General features: G+C 39.1%; 1 long non-coding RNA gene across 2 annotated transcripts in view; it reads left to right on the top strand.

Moving 5' to 3' along the window:
• The window catches only part of LOC118169496, a 149,898-nt gene that overhangs the window by 81,453 nt on the left and 51,987 nt on the right, over positions 1 to 16,458 (top strand). Inside the window, exon 7 of one of the 2 annotated variants that reach the window (XR_004752157.1) lies at positions 8,028 to 8,099. The exons of the other annotated variant lie outside the window; for it this stretch is intronic. This is a non-coding gene — a long non-coding RNA (uncharacterized LOC118169496). The remainder of the gene's footprint in view (positions 1 to 8,027; positions 8,100 to 16,458) is intronic. 2 annotated transcript variants of the gene reach the window in all.

Below are 16,458 nucleotides of genomic sequence, written 5' to 3'. Positions count from 1 at the left end.
TCCCAGTGTCTGAAACACAAAATACAGTGAAGCAGGGCTGTAAAACCCACTTCCATCTCCACATTGTGGTTCTAAAGTGGTGAAAAATAAAACACCAGCTAGTTACAAAGCAAAGCTACTGAGAATCCATTTAAGTTTCTTAAGTAATACAGTTGATATCTCATGGCAAATCATGTGCAGTTCAATCAATCATTGTTTCATTTTTCATTATTCTGTTGGCATGGCAAGCAGGGAAGTGTTGCCAGAGTGAATACCGCATCCTCTATATGTCTGGAAACTGGTTCATATTGGCCATGAGAGCCTTTTAGGTATTTCCATCTTGTATTACTGTCTATTCCTGATTCTTTGGCACACTGACGTATCTTATATATTTTGCTCCTGCAGTTTTCTTTATTGCTCCCAAGGCTGTGCACAGTTTGTCTTCCTTGCTTTTTAAGTGGAAAACACTTTGTTTTTTTCTAGTGAGCTTGAGGATATTTTTCTCACATTTTTCTACATTATTGTGTAATTTTCATTCCTTGTAAAAAGAGGTATTACCTCTGGAGTTCCCAGAAGCTATGGCTACCATTTAAATTGTGTATTGTTGTGTCTCCTGTTATGAGAGGGTTTAAATGGTGTATTTGTTGGGAGCAAGGGGAAAGAATGAAGGAAAGCTGTTTTGGGGGGAGAATTTGTCCATGGGCTTTCGAGGAAATAAATTATTCTCTGTACAAGTGTCCCACCAGATCTCAGTTGACACTGCAGGTAAATATACATTGTAGGAAGGAAGCTTAATCACAGTCTTTCGAAAAAAAGCTTGTAAACCCTAACATCATTAAGGTGGACTCCGATTATTTTTATTGTGATAGTTTTATTTTCTGTAATGTGACCAAAGGAAGTAGCTTTTTTTTTTGTTTGTTTCTGTCTAGCTTGTGTAAATGTATTAAGACATTATAATGTTGTTGTTGATGAAAATTAAGTACAGTAAAATGAATTTCCTCCTTTCTTAAAACGTTTATTATTAGATGATGCCATAAGGTATAGAATTGTATTTGGATTTCCAAAAAGTGCACACGAAAGCACTAACTGGAAGCTTTTAAATGAACTAAAAAGTCAAGGGATAAAAAGAAATTTACACTTTCAGATTAATAGAAGATGTGAAGTCAAAGAAAGGAGTAAATACCTAGTTTTCATTGAGGAGGGAGACTGTGAGCATGTCCCAGAGAAATCTCACTGCCTATTGGTAGTCTTGGGAAAGAGGAAGTGTAGAGAGATGGCATTTGCTGAATATGACATTATCTGTGGTAGTGAAAATTAAAGCGGCTGTGAAGAGGTGTATTGGGTTCTCATAACAAGTGACTGGGTGATCAAATAATAAATGAAACGTGCTGTTGATAAATGTGAAGAATTGTACATGGGTGGAACCAGTCCCACTCTGTACATGTAACATAAAGGGTGCTGAACTAGTCGTTACCACTTGTAAGGTATTTCAGATAATTCTGTGAATGTGTCAATTTGCATAGTTTCTACACCTTGATGGTTAGATGCAATTTTGCTGCCACCACCACCCCTTCAGAAAAATTAGAGCAGAACTTTGAAAGGTATGTGAGGAGACCAACAAGGCTTATCACATTTTTGAAACTGTTCCCTACAAGGAATGCTACAGTAACCAAGAAGTCTTCATGCTGGAGAAGAGATAACTGAAAAGGGTATGAAGTAGGGAGTCTGTAAAATAAGTGAGTGGGAACACACCCAGTGGGTAGGAAAGGATTAATAAACATTTCTCCCAGTAGGTGAGAATATTTGGAAACTGATTTAAAACCAAAAAGAAACAGTCTTTTTTTTTTTCTTCTTTTCTTTTTTTTTTTTTTTCTCTAGTGCCATAATTAAACTGCGGAACTCACTGCTGCAAATTGTTGTGCATACCAAAAATTCAACTGGATTAAAACTACTATGACTACTGTATGGGTAGATGTATCAGTGAAAATCCTGGAAGAGGCTGTGAAATATGAATATACCTGGTTATGAGAGATAGTGTGCTGCACTGAATAGACCTTTGGTCTGACCAAGGGCAGCAGAGTCATGTCATCAGTAATACGTTAATATATGACAGCAATGGCTGAAAAATCAAACTCTGCTACTGTGTACAGAATGAAATAGGAATTGCACGTGTGCTTTAGCCTTGCACATAGCTGGAGTATTTGGCGGAGTAGCGGGCAAGAGAAATGGTGCTGCACTGAATTGCCCTGCCTCTTTCATTGCCATATATATATTAATTTTAAGGTGAGGTGTATGATTATGGCATTCCGTTTTTTTTTTTCAAGTTCAGTGGCCTGTAAGCCTAGTTACAGTTCAGGTTCTGGAGAGCTGGATTTTGAAGATCATCTATGTAGGATAACTGCAATCCTTTCTATCTTGCATCTAGTGGGTATTGTGTCAGTGGAAAGCTGGATGGCCTGTACTTGGCGGTTTGTACAGTATGGCTAAGCAGTTGACTCAAGTTCTTCCATCTGTGTTTGGAACTGGTCTGTTCTAGCAGACAAAACTTATCTGTAATGGGAACGGAAGGAAGGAAGAAATGCCCTTCTCTAGAACACCTTTTAGCTTTGTGGAAATACTGCAGTGAGTATGCTGCCATTGCGTGCCCTCTTTTCTTTCACAAATATGCCAGCAGATTGCAGTGCTCTGACTGTTAGGACAGAGGTACTGAGTTCAATGCAAGGCAGTGAGGTATGCAAAAGTGACGCGTTTCCATGGCCACTGTTAGGTAGCAGATGGGCTGCTGCTTCTCATGCTAATTGGACTACTTCAGTCAACTGTGGCTTCATTCCTAAGTATTAATCCATTGCCATTGAGGCTGGAACTCAGAAAGATAGGGCTTAGAATGGCCAGGTGGTCCATAGTGCAGCTATTTAGGTTTTGAGTGGATTTTTTGTTCAGACCTATCTTCCCGTTTGGACATTCGGGAACCAGAAATGATCTGAGACTTTTGCTACAGGACAGGAAAAAAGCTCTAGTAATTGATCTAGGTCTCACATGTTGTTTAAAATTCTGGTTCTAACTTGTATTTGAGTGTGGTTATTAGAATATTCTTTTTGTCCGTCTCTGACATGGCAGGAGCTTGTTCCAGCCTGTTTCATCACAGCATCCTGGAGAAAGCTGACCCTCCTGACCTTACTTAAACTATGTTGTGCAGTAAGTAATACTTTGTGCATTTCTCTGTTAGATGAAGTGAGCAGCAAGCTGCATGCACAGCCCACATCCGTATGGAAGAATTAGGATTGTGCCAGTATTGCTAACTTGAGCTGATAAATGTGCAATGACAGAGTCATATTAGGAACCTTTATTTCATACATTTCAAAGAGATACTGCAGCCATTAGAATCTGGTGAGGAGTCCTATTAGAATTGCCCATGATGTGAATTACTTCAGACAGCATCCTACCTGTCAGACCCCTGCTGATGTGCTACCAAAGGAAGTTGTGCAAAGTAGCAGCTAGCATCATTGCTGAAATATCTACAACAGGTCATTCGACAAGAAATGCATTTAATTCATCAGTCATTAAGTTCATTAATATTGATGTGAACTCACTTCTCATTACAAATAGATGAATGAAATACCAAACATTTCTCACAGAGAAATGGGTTGGTGGACTCACATCTTGCAGGAATAGAGTGAGCTTTACTTGTACTGAAAGAATTTCTTTTTGGGGGTCACAGCAGGAGCACTGGATGTTCCAGGGAACAGTATGATCTTGGTTTAAATATGCAGGTAGCGATCAACACAAGTGTGGGTGTTAGCTCATGGTTACAACAGCATCTGCTTTTCCTGTGCTTCTAACATGTCTAGGAAGTGTTTTATTTTTATTTTTTCTTTGTACTCAAGAAAAAGTCAATTCTGCTACTCCTCTTTGCCTTTTTGCTTTTTCCTCTCCTTCATTTCATAGTCTTCATTGATATCTGTTCTCCATTTCGTAGTCTTCATTGATATTTGAATATTTTCTGTCCAGACAGAAAGAAAAAACAAAAACAAAAACAAACAAACAAACAAAACACACACACAAAAAAAAAAAACAACAGGGTTTTTGTCTAGACCAGTGATCTTTACTCTTCCTGAAGACAGTTATTTGAAGCAGAGTGTTAGAACAACATTTATCAATGTTATTTGCACTATACACCCAGAGAGTCTCTCACCCTTCACTTAGGACTGGAGTAAAATACGGCCCCATCCATGAGTGTTTATAGTCTGATTTAAAATGTTGTTCACAGTAATGTTGTAAAATGCATCTTTCTCTATATGGCCTCGGGCTACTGCCACCGTGTGTTGCCATGCCTTCAGAGGCTTTTGATTTAAATTCTCCCCTGTGTATGCGAGCTGAGAACTGCTGCCTGGATGCATGGAAAATCAAACATAGAGCCTGAATGCCATTCTGACTCTGAGCACTATTTCATGGTGAACTCATGCCAATACTTAACCATTGCAAAGCTGTATTTGGGGACTGGTGTGTAAAACGGGCCAGCCTACCTTATTGCAACATTCACCATATATTGCCTAAGCGAGATGGATGGGTATAGTCTGATGACTCTTTCAGCTGAAATTTGTAGTGTTGAGTTTTTCTGCATTTACTTGAAAAACAAACTACTCTTAATTATTGCTTTTTAATGGACTAATGCAAATTAAGTGGTTTAGATGTACAGGAACTAAAGCAGCTGTTGAGATAGCTTGGATGTTGAACAGCATGAGAAGGCAGGAAAGCAAACAAATAACAGGATAGCTGTTAGTCTTTCAGTAGCATTAACATTGTGATGAGGGGAACAAAGTTGAAAAGGTGTTGGGGATTAAATAGAAAATTGCAGTATCACTGTGAACAAGAGAAAGGTATACTTTCAGAGGTTGAAAAAAGAGGAGGTAGGAGAACTGTACATCTGAGGAATATTCTTTAAGAAAAGATGGTTACTATCAGATAGAGGGAAAGGAGTGTTAAGGGGGAAAACCAGTTATATTGGTGTATAATGAGGAAGTTACTTGAGAGCTACATTGTGGACTAATGTGCATCGTATGTAACTTACTGAAATCTAGGATTTCATTAGTCTAAACCAGAGCAAATACTGTCTCCTGGTATTATTGAGACAACTGTATTTGGCTTAGAGACTTGAAGGCTTCTTTTGTACTTGATGAGAAAAGCAGTAGGAGAAGGGGGTCTGGTAGCCTTCTGTGGGGATAGAGATGATTTAACTGTGTGAGGGGATGCTGACTCAGTAGGACAGAAATGTTGTAGGACAAAAAGTTCAGTGATGAGGGCCTTTACAAGTGGCCAGATGAAGGCAAATGAGGCATTCCTAAAGCTGCTAGAAAAGAAGAAGGAAAAAAGTCATTAGAGCAGTAGCCAGCAACATAAGAGGAGATTGCAATTTTCTGGTGGCTCTTTGGGATAATAAAGTGTCTACTGAGGAACGAGAAAAGACTTCACCTTTTTTAATGAACTGTTTGCTAAAGACAAATAGAAGGGTTAACACTTTTAGGTCAAATCACCACCTGCTGTAGATTTAACTGAGATTGGCACAGCGCCACTGCTTCCAAGGAAGTTCTGCAGATTTACACCAGTGCAGGTTTTGGACTCAGCCGTTTTGGTATATATTTTTCCCAAACAAATAGTATGTAGTCAGACAGCTGACTTGAAAGTGAGGAAAATGAACATCAGAATACTGATGTCCTCAATATAATAATCTGTATTTTGTCTTTCAGAGAAATTTTGAAAAAAAAAAAAGTAACAAATGAAAAAAAAAAATACTTCCTACCTGCAAAAAATAAACCAGCAAAAATCCAGCAACTGAAAATAGAGATCTGCTTAAAGCTGAAATGGGTTCTGGAGCTGGATCTGCAGCCCTGAAAGCCGTTACTTAAATAGAAGTGTAAATCTTAAGGCCAGCATTGGGTGACAGTCCAGTCAGCAGCAGATGAAAAATCAAAATGAAAGTGCTGTGAACATCAAAGTGAGGCAAAATAATGGCATATATTTATCCGGCACTTAACATTTTGAAATTGTATGACCATTAAATAATACAGAAAGCTGCATTGAACTCAGATGCATGGAAAGTAATAAAGGAAATGCTGCATTTCTACAGACCCCATAGCTATAAGCAAAATATTATTTAGACTGGCAGACTACATTAAAGAAATACTGTGACTAAGGAACTATGGGTGATTTAAAATGAGAGGGCACGAGTGCTTTATCTCTGGATTTAATAAAAAAAAAAAAAGACATACATAGAGGTTAAATGGAGCAGCCCTTTGAAAACAAAGTAATTGGTATTTGAAACTGAAATTGAGTTAACTGAAGTGTTTAAGAGAAGATTAGCAAACAAGAGAATATCATAGACTTGTAGAATCACAGAATGGCTCGTGTTGGAAGGGACACTAAAGCTCATTCAGTTCCAACCCCGTGCCATGGGCAGGGCCCCCTCCAATCAGCCCAGGTTGCCCAAAGCCCCATCCAGCCTGGCCTTGAACACCTCCAGGGATAGGGCAGCCACAGCTTCTCTGGGCAGCCTGTGCCAGTGCCTCACCATTCTCTGAGTGAAGAACTTCTTCCTAACATATCATCTAAATCTCCCGTTTTTATTTAAAGCCATTCCCCCATGTCTTATCTGCCCAAGCAAAAAGTTGCACACCATGTTTTTTATAAGCCCTCTTTAAGTATTGCAAAGCTGCGATGAGGTCTCCCAAAAGCCTTCGCTTCTCCAGGTTGAACAGCCTTGGGGAAAGAGGCAGAAAGCTGGGGTTCAGAAAGGCCACCTGCTGCGGAGACTGCATTATGCCTCATATGGAGTCAATATTAAAAAAATAAATAAAATCCAAACAAAATGGTGATAATCCATCTAAATGGTTAGATGTCATTACTCTCCCTGGGGCTAATCCTTTATGTAAAGTCAAACTTCATTTGCTCTCAAAAAAGGCAAATGGAGGAAAAGTCATTGTGATCCACAGCGCTTGGTTCTGATGCAGGATCTGACGTTATTTCTTGACTTCATTGCAGGGGCAGGGAAGACGGCAGGGCTCAAGTTCTCAGAACAGAGACTGCGATAGAGCGCTGTGCTTTGTGGTGCATTCGTACGTTCACAGCTTCAGACAAATTTATTTTTGTAGATGCCATATGTGAGGGCTTTTCATAATTGCCATCTGTGGAATGGAAGGCAATTCAGGCAAAAATGTGCACAGTTGCAAATATTAGAAAATATGGTTATTATAAAAAGTCACAAGAACTTGATGCAAATGTTCCAGCTACAATAGAAGGGCCAGATTCTAATAGCACGCATGATGCACAGTAACAGATTTTTCTTAGGTATGTTGGGATGCTCATGCTGTGCCTGAGATTAGAATCTGTCCCAAAAATGGATTATTGGGATACAAAAGAACAAACACTGAGGAAAATGAAATTTTACCAGATTTTTTCTCACCCTTAATATGGGGAATTTGGCTTTTGATGTGGTTCTTAATCTTGGCAGTTTATTAGGAAAATTAGCAATAAAAAGAATAAGAATATAAATAATCTTTTCCCTCCATAAGAATGATGTCCCAACCAGTTGCCCCAAGCAGCTTGCAATTTTTTTTTTTTTGATATTTAAGTATTACATGAAGCTAATAGTGATGGCATTACCAGAGAGATTTCCCTGAGCGGGGGGTTACCTCAGGAGCTGGTAGTGGTAGAGTTCTGTTGTATAGAGGCTACGTGCAGGCTGATCTACTCTCCAAGTCCTGTAATCACAGGCAGTAACTCTATTTATTTAAATCCCAAGCTGTATCCTCTTCATTTCCCCCCACATTCAAATAGCATTTTTTACTCTTGTCAGTTTGGGGAGGAGATAAGTGGGAGCTGGATAGAAGCCATAATTATGCTGGGGCAATCACCCTGCAGCATTCATTTATATGCAAAATCTTGCCCTGCAGCAGTTTGACAGCTCCACAAGGCTGCAAAGCAAAAGGCTACAGAGCTTCTCTACTTCTTAAATGATGTATTTATGGCCCTTGTTTCTTCTCTTCAATTCACAGTGGCCCAGATTGAGCAAGGGAAGCTGGTATGGAAGTCCATTCTCCTCTCCAGAGTAACCTGTCATCAGCCAGGTAAGAAGCTTCCCTTAGAGATGGGAGATTTGATTTTCAGATGTCATGGGATGATGAGGGGTGCAGTGAACCCAGCTCCTATGCACGCTGTCCTGGGTGAGAACTGAAGTCCCCACAGCACTCCAGTTAGAAAGCCCCTTCTTCAGACTTTGTGGTTGAAAAGCAATTGCACCAGAGTTTCCATGATTTTGGGTTATGAGATTTTTTTTGGAAAGTGTGAATGATTTGAAGTGTACAGTGTTCCTAATGACCTCCATGAAAATCACAGTATTGATTGGTTCTGAAAATGAGTATCCTTTAACTAAATGGCCAGATACAAAGTAAAGGACCAAACCCTTTGAAGAATTAGTGTTTTGTAGGGTTCTTATATACCCCTTTTGCTGTATCTGAGCTGCACATTTTTTCATTCAACATGACAGGATCCTTAATTTATTGCAAGCAAAGGACTACTAATGCAGACAAATTCTAATCATAGATTCAGGATTTTAACAAAGGCTAAAATCATAGAAATGGTCAATGTGAACGTTTTTCTAATCTACAACTTCTCTGATTTCTGAGAGCAATACCCTTGTGCTAGTCATGCTTCTGAGACCAGCTATAAATCTTTACAGCTCACAAGTGAAGCAGTAAAATTTCAATGGCAAAATGTTTGTTGTGTTAAAAATGTGAAAAATATGCCACTGTTCAGGGACAGGAAAGTGTCATGGGAAATACTCTTAAGACTAACTGCGAATATGCAGTAAACATGTGGAAGTACACATAGTTTTAAGATATTTTATCAAGATTTCGCTTCTCAAGTGTTATTTTAACTGGCCATCCCTCTTCAAATATTTGGGAAATAGAAGGATTTCATTCTTCATCTATAAACTATATGAATCTAAATATGAGCCAAATGGTATTGAATAAGCTACTTTTTAGGCTTAAGGTATGCTTTTGCATGAAAAGGTTTGAGCCAAAGCATTATGTATTTTTACTTCTATATATATTAATCTAAATCCCCAAACCTCATTTTTTCTTTAAAGGCATAGTGGTCGGTTTTTATTAGAAATACTGTGGAATATATCTTTAGGTATAGGTTTCAAGCTACATCTTCAATAAAGAAGTCAAGCTATACAGGATACCATATCAAGTGAGACTTGAATGCTTTGTATTACCAAGAAGTATGTTCCACATCTCACCATTTCCTTTCCAGTTCTAGTTTTCCACAAGGACAAGAATGTAAGAAGTGATAACCACTGCTGTCATTATAATCAACTGTATTTACTGGTACGAGCACTTGTAGCAGAGCTTACCTCATTCTGACACTCAGAGACGTAGGTCTAGATTGAATTGATATGCCTTGACAGCCTGTCTCTCTTTGAAATGAAGAGGTGGGGGTGTTTCTGGGGGAATGTCTTCCAAAACAAGAGATGTTTTCCACAGAAACCTTCTAGAGAAAGGAAAAGTATAAATGAACCCAAGTCACAAATCTCTGCAAGTTGCATGGTATATTATAGCCTAGTTTAAAATATAAATTAAAAAGGCCAAGTCACACCTACCAGTTGAGGTTACATGTTATAATGGGCCTAGATTATCTAGTTTTACTCATTTGCATATTTTTCACTTAGCTCAGTTAAGAAGACTTAACCTTTCCAGGGAAACACTCAGCTAAGCCAAAGCCTTTGTAATTGCAATTCTCAGGAAGGCCAGGCCTTACCTGTGGTGTGCAGTTCTACATGAGCCGTCTGTGGCAGGTTGCCCCATGTGAAGTCGTTGAGGGTCGGTTGGTAAGTCACATCATCTTGACCCGGAGAACAATGGGAAGCTACTCAGGCGAGTGAGTCTTGCAGGATGTGCTCCAGCAGGGTGTGTTCAAATCATTTATCATGCTTGGCTCCTTCCACACGAGTGGATTCTGCTGACAAGATATCCTGTTTTGTTTCTTTGTTTCTGGTCTGGCATCTTGATTTAGTCAGTCACTGGGATGAATTGTGTGAAGAAATACTGTAATGTAGTTTTTTGCAAAATGCAGTTGGCAGTCTCAATTTTGGGCCTCCAAACTGCTTTCTTACAAAAAAAATCAAGTTTCCATTTCCTTTTTTCCCCTTATTTATTTATTTTACTGTTGAGTTAATCTAGTTTATATTCACTTATATAACATTTTCCTGTACATGTATTTGTTTAAAATAAAAGTATAAATTAAGGAAAAAAAATCTTAAGAAAAAAAGGTTCTTAACAAAAATTTTTGTTCAAGAAAAAATTTGTGTATTTAGTCCAAGTTCCTGTAGAAAACAGTTTTCTACATAAAGTTAACACAGGACACGTTTTCTCAATTTTTAATTAAGTTAAACAGCAAGTATAATTATACCTTGCCATTGATTTCTCTTATGTAGCAGATGTGCAAGTGTTTTGTAAAAATGAATACAGTACATAAAAGAAAGTCAAAGATGCGACGGCCTCTTTGGAACTCTTGGCATTTTTAAAAGACAGTTGTGTGGGTTTCTTCCTCTTTTCTAATTTTCTGCATTTCTTCATGTGTTTTGTTGGTGTCAACATGCGCCGGGCATAGACTAACTTTGTATAGATGGCAGCAGAGAAGTGCTGGAATTGATGTGCAGAGCAGTAGACATGGTTGAAGTCTTAATTTGGGACTGAAGGACACAATGCTAACCCCAAAAGATCTGCCCATTGCAGTGCTTCTCCACAGACATGGTCTGTTGTCTACTGCTGCACTGGTCTCAAAGTGTTCACCTGGTCACCACCTGTGGAAAATGGACTTGAATGCGAGGGCAGATTAAATCTTTCTATTTTCTTTCTTTTCTCTAAAATAGGTGTGAAATCATGCAAATGTCACTCCTCTGTCTGTGCTATTTCTTGAAAATGTCACCAGTGCCTGTGGAAGTCGTTGTACCTCGGTGCTGCAGAAGCTGTTCTTGGGCCTTATTTCAACATGCATGTACAGGGCACCAATTTCTGCTTTTATATTGGAACCACTTCACAGAAACTTAAATGAACCAAAATCATGGGCTTTCCTTCCAAGCTGAGAACAAAATCATTTTTCTTTTAATAGTGATTTAGTGCCAAATGCTGCATACCAGATTTGTGGTATAAAGTCCAGGGCAAACTGGAAGGAAAAAGAAGAGAAGCTGATGTTAGGTGGTATTTTTCTAAAGTTTACCAATGACAGAAAACATTAGTATGGGAAAATATTTTCCCATCAGATTTTTTGTCTGACAGGGAAGGAAGCACCCAGACCTTTTCTCTCCTGATATTCTGCTTGTTGCAAAATGAGTTGTGTGTGTTAGTGGACTAACAGCTGGAGTTGTGTTTTACTCATCCCAGTGACTTTGGCTAGGTCAGAAGATCACCTTCATTTTCACCTCAGTGATCCCACCTTTGTACGTGGCTATCTGATTTCAAGTCAGGGCCACAGTGCAAAAGTAAAGAACGTTCCTGTTCAGCTGGACTCTCTGTACCCAGAGGGAGAGCTTCAAGCAGAGTTTCCGGTGGCAGTGTGGAGAAACGGGGTTGTTACTGAAGCGCCCTAGGTAAGGCCTTGCAGCCACTACTAAAACTAGAAGCTGCTTTTCTGTGAGGGTGCTACATGACTCTCCTGTTAATCTGCAAATGCTTTGCCTTTGGCATTTCTCTAATTTACCACACAATTCTACACTGGTATATTGTGACAAATAACTGATAACTAGTTTTTACCTATTTGAGGCTGGAGCCAGCTTCCTCTGGGGGCTGACTAGCTGAAAACAAGCAACCTCCCTCTGGCAGTAGACTCTTAGAAGCAGCAATTAGGTAAACCTCCTGATGATGGCTTCATTAGTGCCAAAATTTTTGAAGTCAGGGTCGCAACTTGTGTAGTTGAGGGAGGAAGCAGGACTGCAGTGAGAGAGATGGCTCTTGCTTGCAGCAGTCACTACTTACTTGTCCCACCCCACCACCACCAGCAGGGTCTTTTCCAGGGCTGCCATCCTGTCCTGCTCCGTCACTCCCCTGTTGTGTTTTGCTTCTCATCTTCAGGGTAGGAGACTCAGATTTCTCTGCACTGCCAGGAAGCATCCAGCTGGCTCTGCCAGCTGCCTTCTCTCCACACCTAAGCCCCTTCAGCAGCAACTCAGACAGCCCCAGCCTCTCAGGGTGTGTGTGTGTGGTGCTGGAGCTTTGGAGTCTCCTGAAGTGAGGAAACATTCCCCATCAGGTCTTGTGGCTTGGTGCTGAAGCATGTTCATGGCAGATGGAATCTGTAGGGAGTTGAGATAACAAATTTCTACTAAAAAAAAGCTTGCTGCTTTGTTAAAAGCACCACTCTGGTATGAGTAACCCAAGTGCCTGGCCTGGCATGTTTCAAGTGATTTTGAGTGTCACGCAATTGCTGGAATTAGATTATTTTAACAGGAAAAAACATTTTGTCTTTATTTTTTATTTCAAACTGGCTAAGACTTTTTTTTTTTTTTTTTTTTTTCCCAACCTTCCCCTTAAATTCAGATGGGGCATGTGCTTGTGTTTATAAACAGCTAGACATTAGTTCATAACAAGAAGCATTAGACCAGCATAATTTTATCTTGGGAAAGAAGTATTGTTTTCCATTTAAAAGAAAGAAAATAGTGGAAAGTGAATCTTGGGGACATTAAGTCATTAGTAAGGAAAAACTCTATTGAAATCAGACCCATAGGGATTGGCCAGACAGCACAGTGCATATCCATTGTTGTAGAAAAAAAATTTCAGGCCAACACAAATTTATTGAAAACATCTGGTCCTATAATTAACATACGGAGTACTTACCATCTTTGCTTGTTCAGAATGCCAGACTTGCAGTACAACATGAACAGAAGGTATTGTGATGTACAAAAATTCAACCAGGACTAAAGAGAGAACTAAAGAGGTTTAACTAACATCTGTGGCAGTACGATGAAAACATAGCTGGTTCAGTTCCTCTTACTTTTTCTTGCATCTACATATTATTCTTTTTATCTCAAACATTTGGCTCCTTTTACAGCATTTAAACTGTTTTCCATTATTAGATGTGCTCAAATATTGGCTGTTTGTGACTGAAGTTCACAGCAACTTTAAAAACATACAAGTGACATTCTGCCATTTGGGGTTGTACACCACTTTCTCACTTAGAGCAATAAGGAATGATACAATGGCTACAGAGACAAGAAAATTAACTGCAAAGATAGAGGGCTTTGCTGAATAACAAACCTCTGCCAGCATGCTTGCGAAAAGCTCACAGTGGACAAAGTGGGCTGAGCCAGGGAGCTGTCAAGATTTGTATCACCTCCACTGATGACTAATTATGTATCTGCAGGCAAGTCATTTAACTGTCTCTGGATTGAATTTTCCTTTGCTGTAAATCCACAAAGCCTCATGCATTTCACTGCATATGTGTCAGCTGAGGAATTTACCCAATTTCTTTCTCTGGAATATGGCAAGCTGATGAAGGGATTCAGCATTACCCCTCTAGTATTAAAAGTTCATAGTGCATTCTGGGCTTTAAAAATGAAAAGCATTTACCAGGGTGATAAAAATTAGTTATTGACTCTCATATTATTGTTTTTAAGAATAACACCTATTTCATTTCGACTAGGGATATGTCAGTCTGACCCTAACTGAATGCAAGTGAAAAAAATCTGTACCTATCAAGCATGAAGATAAGTTTTGTCTTTCAGCAGAAAGACAGGATTGTCTTATGTTTAGGACTGTTTCATTTCACAACTCCATCGGTCAGGGATATCATTGCAGAAACTTCCCTTAAATTAGATGTTCAGATGTATTTTTCTCTAGGCTTGCATAGATTTTAGACGACTCCCCTAAAAATGAAAAATCCCATTAGATTCAGTCACATGTCTTAGTGAGGAAATCTGTATTTAATGGCTCGTCGTCTTCTTATTAGTTCTTTCAGCATAATGTGATTTTTTTCTTGACCTTCTTCAGTACCTGTATTTACTGTGAATTATATTACCTTAAATTTTTCTGTCAGTCAGGGGGAAGAGCTAAAAGGAATTTCAGTGAAAGTAAGGTAAACTGTGATTGTCAAACTAAATATTGGTGTTGCAAATGCAAAATCACCTTTGCAAGGGGTATCGGTGACACTGTACAACTCATAATGCTCTTGAGCTATTGCTGTTGTGGTAGGTAATAAAGGAGATAGGAGGCACTTCTGGGTTGAGGGAAATTTATTTCACTGCCTTTCTTGAAAACGACTGCTTTTGGAAGTGAAGGTTGGGATATGGTGGAGCCAGAAAGTTGCTTTTATCTTTTATTATAATATCACATTAAAAAAGTGCCTATCAAAAAAAAAGAAGAAAAAAAAAAAAGTTGTGTGATAAGTATATTACCTTAGTTCCTTGGCATTGTAGCTGGTAGTGGGAACACACTGCTAGGGCTTCTTCTCTAAAACATATCCTCTGTGATTTTGCAGAGGTATTCACACTACAGCATGCAAAGCAGCAAACTGAATGCGTTTATTATAATTTTTTTCCCTGTGCAGTTCATGTGATCTAATGGAACGATTGACTGCCCCAGCATCCCTTTCCAACTGCAGATTTCTTAATCCCAGAGGTGTCTCTGGAACATGAGGGAGCAATGCAGCAGAAGTTGCTGAAGCCACTAATTAGAATTGTAATTAACAGATAAGGATATGTGAGGATTCTTTTCCTCACAGGGGATTCAGATGTGGTATTTTAGCTATAGTTTCTGTCAGTGTTAGGTCTAGCGTTAGGCTCCTTAGATTTTGCCTGAAGGAGAAGCCACATTCACTGCAGAACTAACAGTAACTGATTTTACATGCGGCTAGAGGGCTACATGGAATCTTTAAGAGAATTGGCTCTTCAAACTCACCTCTGTCTACTTCAGCCTGTTGGAGGAAAAAGTTCAGGGGTTATTCAGTAAAGCTGTGGGATGGAGAAGAGCTGCTGAAAGAAGGGAATCATAGGACCACAGGGGTTCAGGGGTTATTCAGTAAAGCTGTGGGATGGAGAAGAGCTGCTGAAAGAAGGGAATCATAGGACCACAGAATGGTGTGTTTTGGAAGGGACCTTAAAAACCATCTAGTTCCAAGCCCCCTGCCTTGGGCAGGAAAGTTTGCCTTTTGGGGGGGAGGGGGGTAAGATTAGCAAGAGAAGGAAGACCTAAACAGAAGTTCAGACAAAGAAATTCTGGTTGGTTGGACATAATCTAGTAGGTAGTCTGTTTATTCAGGAACTCACACTTGAATAAAGTTTTAAGGGAATGAAAGCATGAATTTCAGCCCAAAAGAAGTGGCAGCAGGAGGGCTGGACACTTCAGCAACATGAGCAATATCTTGAAGATATGGGACTCCTAGGAAGATGCAACACCTGGATCTGGGTGCAGTTCTGGAAGGAGGAGTTGCTGGTCCTTAACACAATGACAGACAGCTCAGCGATAAACTCAGGTAGGCAGTAATGACGTGCTGCTTAAAAAAAGTAAAATAAATGGGGCAGTATGCTACAGAAGCCTTGGCTAAAGGGCTTGCTGTAAGAAGAGAAGATCAAAGCAGTGGCTAACATAGGTCACTATAAAATATATTGTTCAAAGATGTATAATTGTTTTCTTCTTTTCAACATCTCCCCAGATGCCAGTGTTGTCAAGTTTAAAAAGATAATGAAATATTCATGCAAAATCTTTGTATCCATAATATTTGAAACATTCACCTGAATGATAAAAATGTGAATTCAGTCACGATTAAAATTTAATGAATGCAACATTTGTATTGTGTTCAGGACAGTTTGGCTAAAAGAATCCTCAGGAAAAAACAGAACTTGTACCAAATATGCTTGTGATTCTTAAACAAAGATCACAGCCTAATTGGGTTGGAGAAAAACACTAGTGGAATGAAAAGAAAGGTTCCTTCCTGCTTCTGTGGCAAAAGATTGTGGTGACTGTCCTGATGCTGTGGATTTGCCTTAGCCAGAGTTTTAATAGCTTGGATTATTGCTTTGCTGGCCATGTAACAGCATAAAAAAGATTGTCCTATTTCATAAGTGTTTTTTTTTTTTTTTTTTTTTTTTTTTAATGAAGTAAAGAACTATCTTCTATGGAAGCATGGTGCTGCCCATGCTTCGGAGAACTTAAGAATACCAGAGAATTGATGGATTAACTATTTCAGTGAAAAGTGCTCATCACTGTTACAGTTTAAGCTACTGATGTAACTTTTATTAAGAGACAAAGCTAAAAAATCTGCAGTCTGATACTGATAGAATCGGAGTGCTTGAGACTAAAGTCGAGCTCTGCTGCTTCAGTAAGTAAGTAGAGGTATTTCTTAGACTAAAAATACTGTGTTGAACATCAGGAAGTCACATTGTATCAGCTTAATATTAAATTAAAGTTCTTTCATATACATCATTATCTC

This window comes from Oxyura jamaicensis, chromosome 6, assembly GCF_011077185.1.
Source record: "Oxyura jamaicensis isolate SHBP4307 breed ruddy duck chromosome 6, BPBGC_Ojam_1.0, whole genome shotgun sequence".
Lineage (NCBI taxonomy): Eukaryota > Metazoa > Chordata > Aves > Anseriformes > Anatidae > Oxyura > Oxyura jamaicensis.
This window is presented reverse-complemented; position numbering and strand designations above follow the sequence as displayed.